The sequence below is a fragment of the Triticum aestivum genome, chromosome 2A, assembly GCF_018294505.1.
Source record: "Triticum aestivum cultivar Chinese Spring chromosome 2A, IWGSC CS RefSeq v2.1, whole genome shotgun sequence".
In the NCBI taxonomy this organism is placed as follows: domain Eukaryota; kingdom Viridiplantae; phylum Streptophyta; class Magnoliopsida; order Poales; family Poaceae; genus Triticum; species Triticum aestivum.
The window spans coordinates 571,616,523-571,629,405 of NC_057797.1; positions in this window are offsets into that span (position 1 = coordinate 571,616,523).

Below are 12,883 nucleotides of genomic sequence, written 5' to 3' on the forward strand. Positions count from 1 at the left end.
ACCATCGTCACCGGCGTAAACATCTTGATCACCATCGTAGCATCATTGTCGTCTCGCCAATCTTATGCTTCCACGACTATCGCTACCGCTTAGTGATAAAGTAAAGCATTACAGTGCAATTGCATTGCATACAATAAAGCGACAACCATATGGCTCCTGCCAGTTGCCGATAACTTGGTTACAAAACATGATTATCTCATACAATAAAATTTAGCACCATGTCTTGACCATATCACATCACAACATGCCCTGCAAAAACAAGTTAGACGTCCTCTACTTTGTTGTTGCAAGTTTTATGTCGCTGCTACGGGCATAGCAAGAACCGTTCTTACCTATGCATCAAAACCACAATGATAGTTTGTCAAGTTGGTGATGTTTTAACCTTCGCAAGGACCGGGCGTAGCCACACTTGGTTCAACTAAAGTTTGAGAAACTGACACCCGTCAGCCACCTATGTGCAAAGCACGTCAGTAGAACCAGTCTCGCGTAAGCGTACGCGTAATGTCGGTCTGGGCCACTTCATCCAACAATACAGATGAACCAAAGTATGACATGCTGGTAAGTAGTATGACTTATATCGCCCACAACTCACTTGTGTTCTACTCGTGCACAACATCAACGCATAAAACCTAGCTCTGATACCACTGTTGGGGAACGTAGTAATTTCAAAAAAATTCCTACGCACACGCAAGATCATGGTGATGCATAGCAACGAGAGAGGAGAGTGTTGTCCATGTACCCTCGTAGACCGAAAGCGGAAGCGTTAGCACAACGCGGTTGATGTAGTCGTACGTCTTCACGGCCCGACCGATCAAGCACCGAAACTACGGCACCTCCGAGTTCTAGCACACGTCCAGCTCAATGTCGATCCCCGGACTTCGATCCAGCAGAATGTCGGGGAAGAGTTCCGTCAGCACGACGGTGTGGTGACGATCTTGATGTTCTACTGTCGCAGGGCTTCGCCTAAGCACCACTACAATATTATCGAGGACTATGGTGGAGGGGGGCACCGCACATGGCTAAGAGATCTCAAGGATCAATTGTTGTGTCTATGGGGTGCCCCCCTGCCCCCGTATATAAAGGAGCAAGGGAGGGAGGCGGCCGGCCTAGGAGGAGGGCGCGCCAAGGGGGGAGTCCTACTCCCACCGGGAGTAGGACTCCTCCTTCCCTTGTTGGAGTAGGAGAGAAGGAAAGAGGGGAAGAGGAACAAGGAAAAGTGGGTTGCACCCCTTGTCCAATTCGGACCAGAGGGGGGGCGCGCACCTCCCTTTTGGCCTCTCTCCTCTATTCCTGTATTGTGACGCCCGGATAATTAGGCTACAATAATCCCGCGTTAACGATGCCACGTCACCTCGGTTACTGTTGATAAACTCGAGTTAGTTCAAAAACGATTCAAATTAAAATTTAAAATATAGGCAAACAATAAAAGTTTTCAAATATTAAAATTTAAATGTTCGGAGTGAACCAAATAATACATAGGTAATTATGGTGGAGGAACCACACTCTTATAAAATGTGTAATTATTATAAAATGAATAAAACAGTAGCAAAACCGATATTTAAATGCTTTTATAAATAAATAAAATACTAAACTAAATTGTTTTGGGATAAAACCTTTTGTGGCAGTGGTTTCATGGTATTACTAATTTAGGGATCATTTTAATATTAAGTAAAAAGTAAACTTAAAAGAAAGTAAAATAAAAACAAAAAGAAAATAAATAGAAAGAAAAGAAAACACAAAACCAGAAAAGAAAACTAACAAAAAAAAAGGAAGAAAGACCCCCCCTGCTGGGCCAAGTGGCCCAGCTGGCCTCCACCGGCCCAGCCGGCCGGCCCACTCCCTCCCCTTAACCCCCGAACCCTAGCCCCCACGCACCCCACTCCCCCCCCTGCTCGCTCCACTCCCCATCCCACGACCCGATCTGGATCGGGGGCGCTCCCCCCCCCTCCCGATCCAGGAGACCGCCAACGCCGCCGGCCGGATCGTCCATCGCCGCCGCCGGACTCCACCCCATCGAACGCCGCCCCCTGCCTCCTCCTAGGCGCACCCCCCCCCCCCCGCTCGACCGGATCGGGGCATGGGGGCCCGACGCCACCACCGCCCGGGGACCTCGCCGCCTCGACCTCATCTCCGTCGCCGGCCCGACCCCGACCTCGTCGTCAACCTTCCCCGAGCCCACTGCCCCGTTCCCTGCTCCGCGATGTGAGCTTCTCCCTCCCCTGCACGTTCCTCCCCTTCCCCCCCCCCCCGCGCGCACTCGCGCTTGCCGCGTGCGCCCGCGCTCGCCGTGCGCCCGCGCCTCTCCACGCCCCTCCCGTCGTCGCCCGCGCGCCCCGGTCCTCCTCCCCGTGTCCGCGAGCCGCACTCGCCCGCGGCTCTGCTGCAGCTGCTTCTGTCGCCGCCCGTCACAGCGCCCGCGAAACCCCCTGGAAGCGCGCGTCCTCTGCCGCGCCACTACGGCCACCTCCACTCCCCCTTGGCCGGAGCCTCGCCGCGCCCCCCTCGCCAGTTCCGTTCGGGCGGATGCCCGACGCACGGTGCCCGTTGCGCCCGTAGCGCCCGATCCACTTTGGCCTATGGGCCAATGACCAATGGGCCAGTGCCCCCTATGGGCCTATGACAAGTGGGGCCTCCAGCCCCAGAACGTAAAAAAAAAAAAAAAAAAAAAAATAAAAAAATAAAAATTAATTAATTAATTAACTAATTAATTAACTTAATTAATTCTGATTAACCTAGCTAATTAAGATTAATTAATCTAATGACTAATTAACCTAATTAACTACTGTTAATTAGCTAACAGAGTATGACAGTGGGGCCCACCCCCCTATTAACACTAATTAGGTTAATTAAAATGTTTAATTAAAAATGTGTCACTGACCAGTGGGACCCACTGGTCAGGTTGACCAGTCAACCCTGTTGACTGCTGACGTCAGCATGACCTCATGCTGATGTCATAAATCCATTTTCGAATTAAATAAAATAATTAATTAAATCTCAGAAATTAATAAAATCTTTAGAAAATCATATCTTTTAATCCGTAACTCGGATTAAAATATTTTCAACATGAAAGTTGCTCAGAACGACGAGACGATTCCGGATACGCAGTCCGTTCGTCCGCCACACACCCCTAACCTATCGAACTCGCAACTTTCCCCCTCCGGCTCCTCTGCCCGAAAACGCGAAACACCGGGAATACTTCCCGGATGTTTCCCCCCTTAACCGGTACCACCTCATACCACGTTAGGGCACACCTAGCACCGCTCTTTGTCACGTCACGCATCGTCGTGTTTATGTTTGCATTGTATTCATTGTTTCTTCCCCCTCTTATCTCCGGTAGACTACGAGACCGACGCTGCTGCTGCCCAGTTCGACTACGGAGTTGACGACCCCTCCTTCTTGCCAGAGCAACCAGGCAAGCCCCCCCCCTTGATCACCAGATATCGCCTATTCTCCTCTATACTGCTTGCATTAGAGTAGTGTAGCATGTTACTGCTTTCGTTAATCCTATTCTGATGCATAGCCTGACATTGTCGCTACATCTGTTGATACCTTACCTGCAATCCTAAATGCTTAGTATAGGATGCTAGTTTATCATCATTGGCCCTACATTCTTGTCAGTCTGCCTTGCTATACTATCGGGCCGTGATCACTTGGGAGGTGATCACGGGTATATACTATACATACATACATACTATACAGATGGTGACTAAAGTCGGGTCAGCTCATTGAGTACCCGCAAGTGATTCTGACGAGGGGGCTGAAAGGACAGGTGGCTCCATCCCGGTAGAGGTGGGCCTGGGTTCCCGACGGCCCTCGACTGTTACTTTGTGGCGGAGCGACAGGGCAGGTTGAGACCACCTAGGAGACAGGTGGGCCTGGCCCTGTTCGGCGTTCGCGGATACTTAACACGCTTAACGAGATCTTGGTATTTGATCTGAGTCTGGCTACGAGCCTATACGCACTAACCATCTACGTGGGAGTAGTTATGGGTATCCCGACGTCGTGGTATCAGCCGAAGCACTTCAGACGTCAGCGACGGAGCGGCGCGCGCCGGATTGGACTGGAACGCCTACTAGGGCTAGGTCTGCTTTCGGCCGCCCTACGCAACGTGCAGGTGTGCTCAGGGCGATGGGCCCAGACCCCTGCGCGCTTAGGTTTAGACCGGCGTGCTGGCCTCTCTGTTTTGCCTAGGTGGGGCTGCGACGTGTTGATCTTCCGAGGCCGGGCATGACCCAGGAAAGTGTGTCCGGCCAAATGGGATCGAGCGTGTTGGGCTATGTGGTGCACCCCTGCAGGGAAGTTAATCTATTCGAATAGCCGTGATCTTCGGTAACAGGACGACTTGGAGTTGTACCTTGACCTTATGACAACTAGAACCGGATACTTAATAAAACACACCCTTCCAAGTGCCAGATACAACCCGGTGATCGCTTTTCTCAGGGCGACGAGGAGAGGATCGCCGGGTAGGATTATGCTATGCGATGCTACTTGGAGATGCTACTTGGAGATGCTACTTGGAGGACTTCAATCTACTCTCTTCTACTTGCTGCAAGACGGAGGCTGCCAGAAGCGTAGTCTTCGACAGGATTAGCTATCCCCCTCTTATTCTGGCATTCTGCAGTTCAGTCCACTGATATGGCCTCCTTACACATATACCCATGCATATGTAGTGTAGTTCCTTGCTTGCGAGTACTTTGGATGAGTACTCACGGTTGCTTTCTCCCCCCTTTTCCCCCTTTCCTTTCTTTCTGGTTGTCGCAACCAGATGCTGGAGTCCAGGAGCCAGACGCCACCGTCGACGACGACCCCTACTACACCGGAGGTGCCTACTACTACGTGCAGCCCGCTGACGACGACCAGGAGTAGTTAGGAGGATCCCAGGCAGGAGGCCTGCGCCTCTTTCGATCTGTATCCCAGTTTGTGCTAGCCTTCTTAAGGCAACTTGTTTAACTTATGTCTGTACTCAGATATTGTTGCTTCCGCTGACTCGTCTATGATCGAGCACTTGTATTCGAGCCCTCGAGGCCCCTGGCTTGTATTATGATGCTTGTATGACTTATTTTATTTGTAGAGTTGTGTTGTGATATCTTCCCGTGAGTCCCTGATCTTGATCGTACACATTTGCGTGCATGATTAGTGTACGATTAAATCGGGGGCGTCACAAGTTGGTATCAGAGCCGACTGCCTGTAGGAATCCCCCTTCCACACTCCTTGGCCGAAGTCGAGTCTAGACATTGAAAAACTTTTACTAACATGGCTGTGTGGCCCATGGGCCCACGTCGCCATTGGGTGGTATTAGGATCTTTTACTCCTCGACCTTTACTCTGGGACTCTGATCTCTCTCTATTCGGGTTAAATGAATTTACTAAATCTAACAATTAGGATCTCGTTATCACTTTCACCCGGAGAGCCCCTTGTTACTGATGATCGTCTGCTGCACCAGAAGACCCTGAAGATACTCTCCGCTGTTAACCCGAGAACTTGTGTTCATCGCGTTTGCAATTCCCCTTCCACCGCAAACCCTTATGGATAACTACTTGCAGTTGTTATTCTTACATTCATCCCCAGTTGGTCTTGTTATTACAAGATAACCTGAAAACTCGTCGTTGTTTCGATAATCCTTTGAGCTTACTGCCTTGCTGTTCTTTGTCACCTGAATACCCCTACGGTTAATTATTGCAATTATCGAGTATCCGCTCATCCCCAGTTGTTCATGAGTTTCACAAAAGTCTTCGAAATATTATTCGATCTTCTGAAACTCCTTTGGAGCCTTTGGCTCTTGAAATTCTTGCTTGCTCGCATTATGGTTAGTCCCATAAGTCTCATAGTCTTATTGACATTCCTTGTCATTATCATTTTGAGTTTGTTGACTCAATATGTTTGCGAATACCCGCAAACATCATTGATCCTTATAAATTACCTTTCCGACTGAGCTTCCATTCTTTTAACTGGAATTGGTTCTCGACCAATCCAATTGTCTTTGATTGTACCCTAAGGCTATTCAACTTGTCCACCCCTAATCAGAGCATTGCTTCTGATCCCTTGATTTGGAAATCATAATTCCTTTGCATTTGACAATTGAGTTAGTCAGTTGTTTTTATAATCTGCTTCCTCTAGTTGAGTACCGATGCTCACGTTAGATCCCTTGTGGACCACCAGATCCTTTGTTGGATTTTATCTGACAACGCCCTTCATATTCAATAAACTTGTGAGCCTTTTCTCGGATACATAATGCTTTTGGTAAATTGTATCGTCTGCTTTCTCAACCATGCTCTGCCTTCGAGCTTGAGTTAATTACTTCTAAAGATTTTGGTATATGATTCTAAGATGCCCCGATGGGTTGAACCTATGCCTTCCTTAATATGTGTGAACTCGAAAGTTTTCACGAGTCGTACTCTTCTGGTATTTTGCCAGATAAAATTTCAACGCTATAACTTCATCGAAAGCGAGAAGTGATTGAAAGGGTATGCATTGGAGAAGTGGGAGTCGACCTTGAACCTTGTGTTCATGCCCATGGACGCAATATATATCCTATCATGAAAGCTTCTTGTAACAATAACTATTTCCTTGATAACTAACATATGGTATCTGTGAATTGATCCCTTGCAACCGTGGTTCCGACCGTGATTGTTCTTCTTTGATCTCATTTCTCGGACAAGTTAAAACAATTGTCTCCTATGGATCAATACACCAGTCCAACCTTTACTTTGATCTTGTGTCGAGTATTACCCCCCTGTTATCTCGAGATTATCATGGAACTGCATAACTTCTTATGAGTTCTTCGTCAAGTACTACATACTCACCGATTAGGGCTCGAAGTTATTGAAAACTCAAAGACACCGATAACTGAACCGAGTCCGCTCTACGGTTCGACAACTCTTCAGTAAGCTTCTATAAGTACGAGTTTGTACCCGATCACGCCATTCCTAGCCTGTTTGGCTATATCATTGTCGTGACGATCCTAACGGTGCTACCTGGTCCGTATTCTCGGAGCACCAATTTTCGACGATGAACTAACCTTACGTCGATCCTCATCGTCATATCATTTCGCCTTGAACAATAAGCTTGGTTTCGAGTTTGTGTCGTACCCTTGGTTCCAATAACCTTTCACTTCATCATTGTTTGACTTGATGTCATCGTCGATCGATTACATCTTCGTGAAATCTCTCGACAAATGTGTCGTGATCATCATCATCATTCCGAGCTCTTCCAGGAATTCAATTGAATTCATGATGGGTAATACCATCCTTGCCCCTCGATGATTCCTGTTCTCATCGACCACTTTATTGCCTTCCGTTCAACACAACTTGTTCGTGTTTTGTGTAAACCTTGAGATCACTGCTACCCAGCAGTTGATCTTCCTTACCTTGGAAGTATTACCATCTCTTTTTGTCAAGAATGTGGTGAGAATTTCACCGCCTCTTAATAATTCTTGATATCATAATACTTCTTGCCATCTTCGTTCATTCCTTGGTCCCCGTATTGTTTTCAACCGGAATACCGACAATGGAGCGATGGCGTGTGAATTCAAAACTTCTAACAACCCTATTGCTTTGAAGTGAATGGGCGATAGTTCATTCTAAGTCCTTCGCTAATTGAATCACCATTCTAACATTGGTCGTGCAACCCAACCCGTACTTCGGGCGCACCCTTCAACCAATGTTTAATTGTGTATGTCTTTCCTCGGGCATACAACATTATATCATTTGAATTGACAAGTGTCATCTTCTTATTCACCTTATTGTGGAAAGCCATCCGTTTGGAATTCTCGATGAGTTGTCGCTGAGCCCATCAGCCACCTTCTCATCCCCTCCTTGGTTTAAGGATGGATTGTTGCTTCAAGAACCCGCTCCCGTAGTTCATTTCCTGAGAATCCTGAAATGTCATTTCGTCTATTTGTGTTGCGCCTTTTATTCTCGGACATCCTGAGTCTGAGGTATCATTACACCAATCGGATCTGAATCTCGGTCAGATATGATGGTTGGGACAACTTTCCAAGAGTTATGTTGTTGGCCCTTTGATGACCCGATAAGGTGATGTCATGCCTAGCACACCCTGACCGGAGGACCTATTGTTATAATTTTCCTTTTAGCAATGCTATCCATTCTTCCATGAGGAAATTGTAAGACTTATTCTACAAGCTGTTCCTGATGGATCCTTCGTGTTTCCAAAGTCTGATCTTCACCTGAAGACCATGTCACTGCTATCTCGAAGCATGTCAATGGTACTCCAATTTTCAACAGGCACGTTTGAAGCACGATGCTAAATTGTGTTTATCATTTATCCTAACACCGTTGTATGGGTAATATCATGAGATCCCCCCCCCTTACCTAAATGGTTGTCTACTTTATATCCTGTCATGGATATCTTGCTCTGCTTGTCCTTGGAAAGGATATACCCCTGAATTATGTGTTTTAACACCTTTTCCTTTCCATTGTTCTGTTTAATCTGATAATCATATTTTCCTTCCATTGGTTTGTTTGAACCTTTTCTATGATCTATATGATATAAGCAGTAATAATCCACTGCTTGTGCAAACACCTCGGTGTACAATTCTGTCAGTAAGACCTTGTTTCTATTGTTGATGACATTCCGGTAACCACCGATGGATGAGAACTTTGCCTATTGGTCCGCCTCGTTCAACGAGCAGGAGAATGGTTCTCTTCGTCCCTCGCCCTTGGTACCGATGTAGTTGCTGACATATAACTGACAGGATAACCTCTGACATGCCTTACTTGCATGATCGTGCAAGACATCACCGCCTTCCTACTTTTAAACCACATGGTGGGCCCATAACCCACAGTTCCACAGGATCAAAACCTGACTCTCCTGTACACCCCCGGTTTCCAAAGTTATTCCCCACGCTTGACTTCGTATGTAATTCACGGGTCACCTTCCTAATGCTCTATTCTGGTATCAGACACAATACTTATTCCCATTGCTTTGAACCCCTTTTCACGCCCTGTTCCAGGCATCGAACGATCGCCTGCCTGCTCGAAACTTCCCATGATACCACCTTACTTTGCTCTCGTTATTTTGTAAGTTTCAATTCGAGAGTTAATTCCGCCACCTTCCTCGATATTACCGACCAGATAGTCGACCTTGAAGAGGTCTGTTCTCCCGGAGTGCCCACCCTTTATTCTTTCGTAAGTACGATGGAGTTCCTGAAGGAAGGACGTCGACTTCATCATGATGACTTAAAGCAGAGAAATGAAGACATCCATGTATTGGACCGGCCTCTTTGAGAAGAGCAAGCCAGGATGAGAAGACCCGCTAGTTTCGTAATCAAAATTTTCCCCCTTACACCCCTCTTAAATCTCGGGACGAGATTTCTTGTAGTGGAGGAGAATTGTGACGCCCGGATAATTAGGCTACAATAATCCCGCGTTAACGATGCCACGTCACCTCGGTTACTGTTGATAAACTCGAGTTAGTTCAAAAACGATTCAAATTAAAATTTAAAATATAGGCAAACAATAAAAGTTTTCAAATATTAAAATTTAAATGTTCGGAGTGAACCAAATAATACATAGGTAATTATGGTGGAGGAACCACACTCTTATAAAATGTGTAATTATTCTAAAATGAATAAAACAGTAGCAAAACCGATATTTAAATGCTTTTATAAATAAATAAAATACTAAACTAAATTGTTTTGGGATAAAACCTTTTGTGGCAGTGGTTTCATGGTATTACTAATTTAGGGATCATTTTAATATTAAGTAAAAAGTAAACTTAAAAGAAAGTAAAATAAAAACAAAAAGAAAATAAATAGAAAGAAAAGAAAACACAAAACCAGAAAAGAAAACTAACAAAAAAAAAGGAAGAAAGACCCCCCCTGCTGGGCCAAGTGGCCCAGCTGGCCTCCACCGGCCCAGCCGGCCGGCCCACTCCCTCCCCTTAACCCCCGAACCCTAGCCCCCACGCACCCCACTCCCCCCCCTGCTCGCTCCACTCCCCATCCCACGACCCGATCTGGATCGGGGGCGCTCCCCCCCCCTCCCGATCCAGGAGACCGCCAACGCCGCCGGCCGGATCGTCCATCGCCGCCGCCGGACTCCACCCCATCGAACGCCGCCCCCTGCCTCCTCCTAGGCGCACCCCCCCCCCCGCTCGACCGGATCGGGGCATGGGGGCCCGACGCCACCACCGCCCGGGGACCTCGCCGCCTCGACCTCATCTCCGTCGCCGGCCCGACCCCGACCTCGTCGTCAACCTTCCCCGAGCCCACTGCCCCGTTCCCTGCTCCGCGATGTGAGCTTCCCCTCCCCTGCACGTTCCTCCCCTTCCCCCCCCCCCGCGCGCACTCGCGCTTGCCGCGTGCGCCCGCGCTCGCCGTGCGCCCGCGCCTCTCCACGCCCCTCCCGTCGTCGCCCGCGCGCCCCGGTCCTCCTCCCCGTGTCCGCGAGCCGCACTCGCCCGCGGCTCTGCTGCAGCTGCTTCTGTCGCCGCCCGTCACAGCGCCCGCGAAACCCCCTGGAAGCGCGCGTCCTCTGCCGCGCCACTACGGCCACCTCCACTCCCCCTTGGCCGGAGCCTCGCCGCGCCCCCCTCGCTAGTTCCGTTCGGGCGGATGCCCGACGCACGGTGCCCGTTGCGCCCGTAGCGCCCGATCCACTTTGGCCTATGGGCCAATGACCAATGGGCCAGTGCCCCCTATGGGCCTATGACAAGTGGGGCCTCCAGCCCCAGAACGTAAAAAAAAAATAAAAAAATATAATAAATAATAAAAATAATTAATTAATTAACTAATTAATTAACTTAATTAATTCTGATTAACCTAGCTAATTAAGATTAATTAATCTAATGACTAATTAACCTAATTAACTACTGTTAATTAGCTAACAGAGTATGACAGTGGGGCCCACCCCCCTATTAACACTAATTAGGTTAATTAAAATGTTTAATTAAAAATGTGTCACTGACCAGTGGGACCCACTGGTCAGGTTGACCAGTCAACCCTGTTGACTGCTGACGTCAGCATGACCTCATGCTGATGTCATAAATCCATTTTCGAATTAAATAAAATAATTAATTAAATCTCAGAAATTAATAAAATCTTTAGAAAATCATATCTTTTAATCCGTAACTCGGATTAAAATATTTCCAACATGAAAGTTGCTCAGAACGACGAGACGATTCCGGATACGCAGTCCGTTCGTCCGCCACACACCCCTAACCTATCGAACTCGCAACTTTCCCCCTCTGGCTCCTCTGCCCGAAAACGCGAAACACCGGGAATACTTCCCGGATGTTTCCCCCCTTAACCGGTACCACCTCATACCACGTTAGGGCACACCTAGCACCGCTCTTTGTCACGTCACGCATCGTCGTGTTTATGTTTGCATTGTATTCATTGTTTCTTCCCCCTCTTATCTCCGGTAGACTACGAGACCGACGCTGCTGCTGCCCAGTTCGACTACGGAGTTGACGACCCCTCCTTCTTGCCAGAGCAACCAGGCAAGCCCCCCCCCTTGATCACTAGATATCGCCTATTCTCCTCTATACTGCTTGCATTAGAGTAGTGTAGCATGTTACTGCTTTCGTTAATCCTATTCTGATGCATAGCCTGACATTGTCGCTACATCTGTTGATACCTTACCTGCAATCCTAAATGCTTAGTATAGGATGCTAGTTTATCATCATTGGCCCTACATTCTTGTCAGTCTGCCTTGCTATACTATCGGGCCGTGATCACTTGGGAGGTGATCACGGGTATATACTATACATACATACATACTATACAGATGGTGACTAAAGTCGGGTCAGCTCATTGAGTACCCGCAAGTGATTCTGACGAGGGGGCTGAAAGGACAGGTGGCTCCATCCCGGTAGAGGTGGGCCTGGGTTCCCGACGGCCCTCGACTGTTACTTTGTGGCGGAGCGACAGGGCAGGTTGAGACCACCTAGGAGACAGGTGGGCCTGGCCCTGTTCGGCGTTCGCGGATACTTAACACGCTTAACGAGATCTTGGTATTTGATCTGAGTCTGGCTACGAGCCTATACGCACTAACCATCTACGTGGGAGTAGTTATGGGTATCCCGACGTCGTGGTATCAGCCGAAGCACTTCAGACGTCAGCGACGGAGCGGCGCGCGCCGGATTGGACTGGAACGCCTACTAGGGGCTAGGTCTGCTTTCGGCCGCCCTACGCAACGTGCAGGTGTGCTCAGGGCGATGGGCCCAGACCCCTGCGCGCTTAGGTTTAGACCGGCGTGCTGGCCTCTCTGTTTTGCCTAGGTGGGGCTGCGACGTGTTGATCTTCCGAGGCCGGGCATGACCCAGGAAAGTGTGTCCGGCCAAATGGGATCGAGCGTGTTGGGCTATGTGGTGCACCCCTGCAGGGAAGTTAATCTATTCGAATAGCCGTGATCTTCGGTAACAGGACGACTTGGAGTTGTACCTTGACCTTATGACAACTAGAACCGGATACTTAATAAAACACACCCTTCCAAGTTCCACAGACAACCCGGTGATCGCTTTTCTCAGGGCGACGAGGAGAGGATCGCCGGGTAGGATTATGCTATGCGATGCTACTTGGAGATGCTACTTGGAGATGCTACTTGGAGGACTTCAATCTACTCTCTTATACTTGATGCAAGACGGAGGCTGCCAGAAGCGTAGTCTTCGACAGGATTAGCTATCCCCCTCTTATTCTGGCATTCTGCAGTTCAGTCCACTGATATGGCCTCCTTACACATATACCCATGCATATGTAGTGTAGTTCCTTGCTTGCGAGTACTTTGGATGAGTACTCACGGTTGCTTTCTCCCCCCTTTTCCCCCTTTCCTTTCTTTCTGGTTGTCGCAACCAGATGCTGGAGTCCAGGAGCCAGACGCCACCGTCGACGACGACCCCTACTACACCGGAGGTGCCTACTACT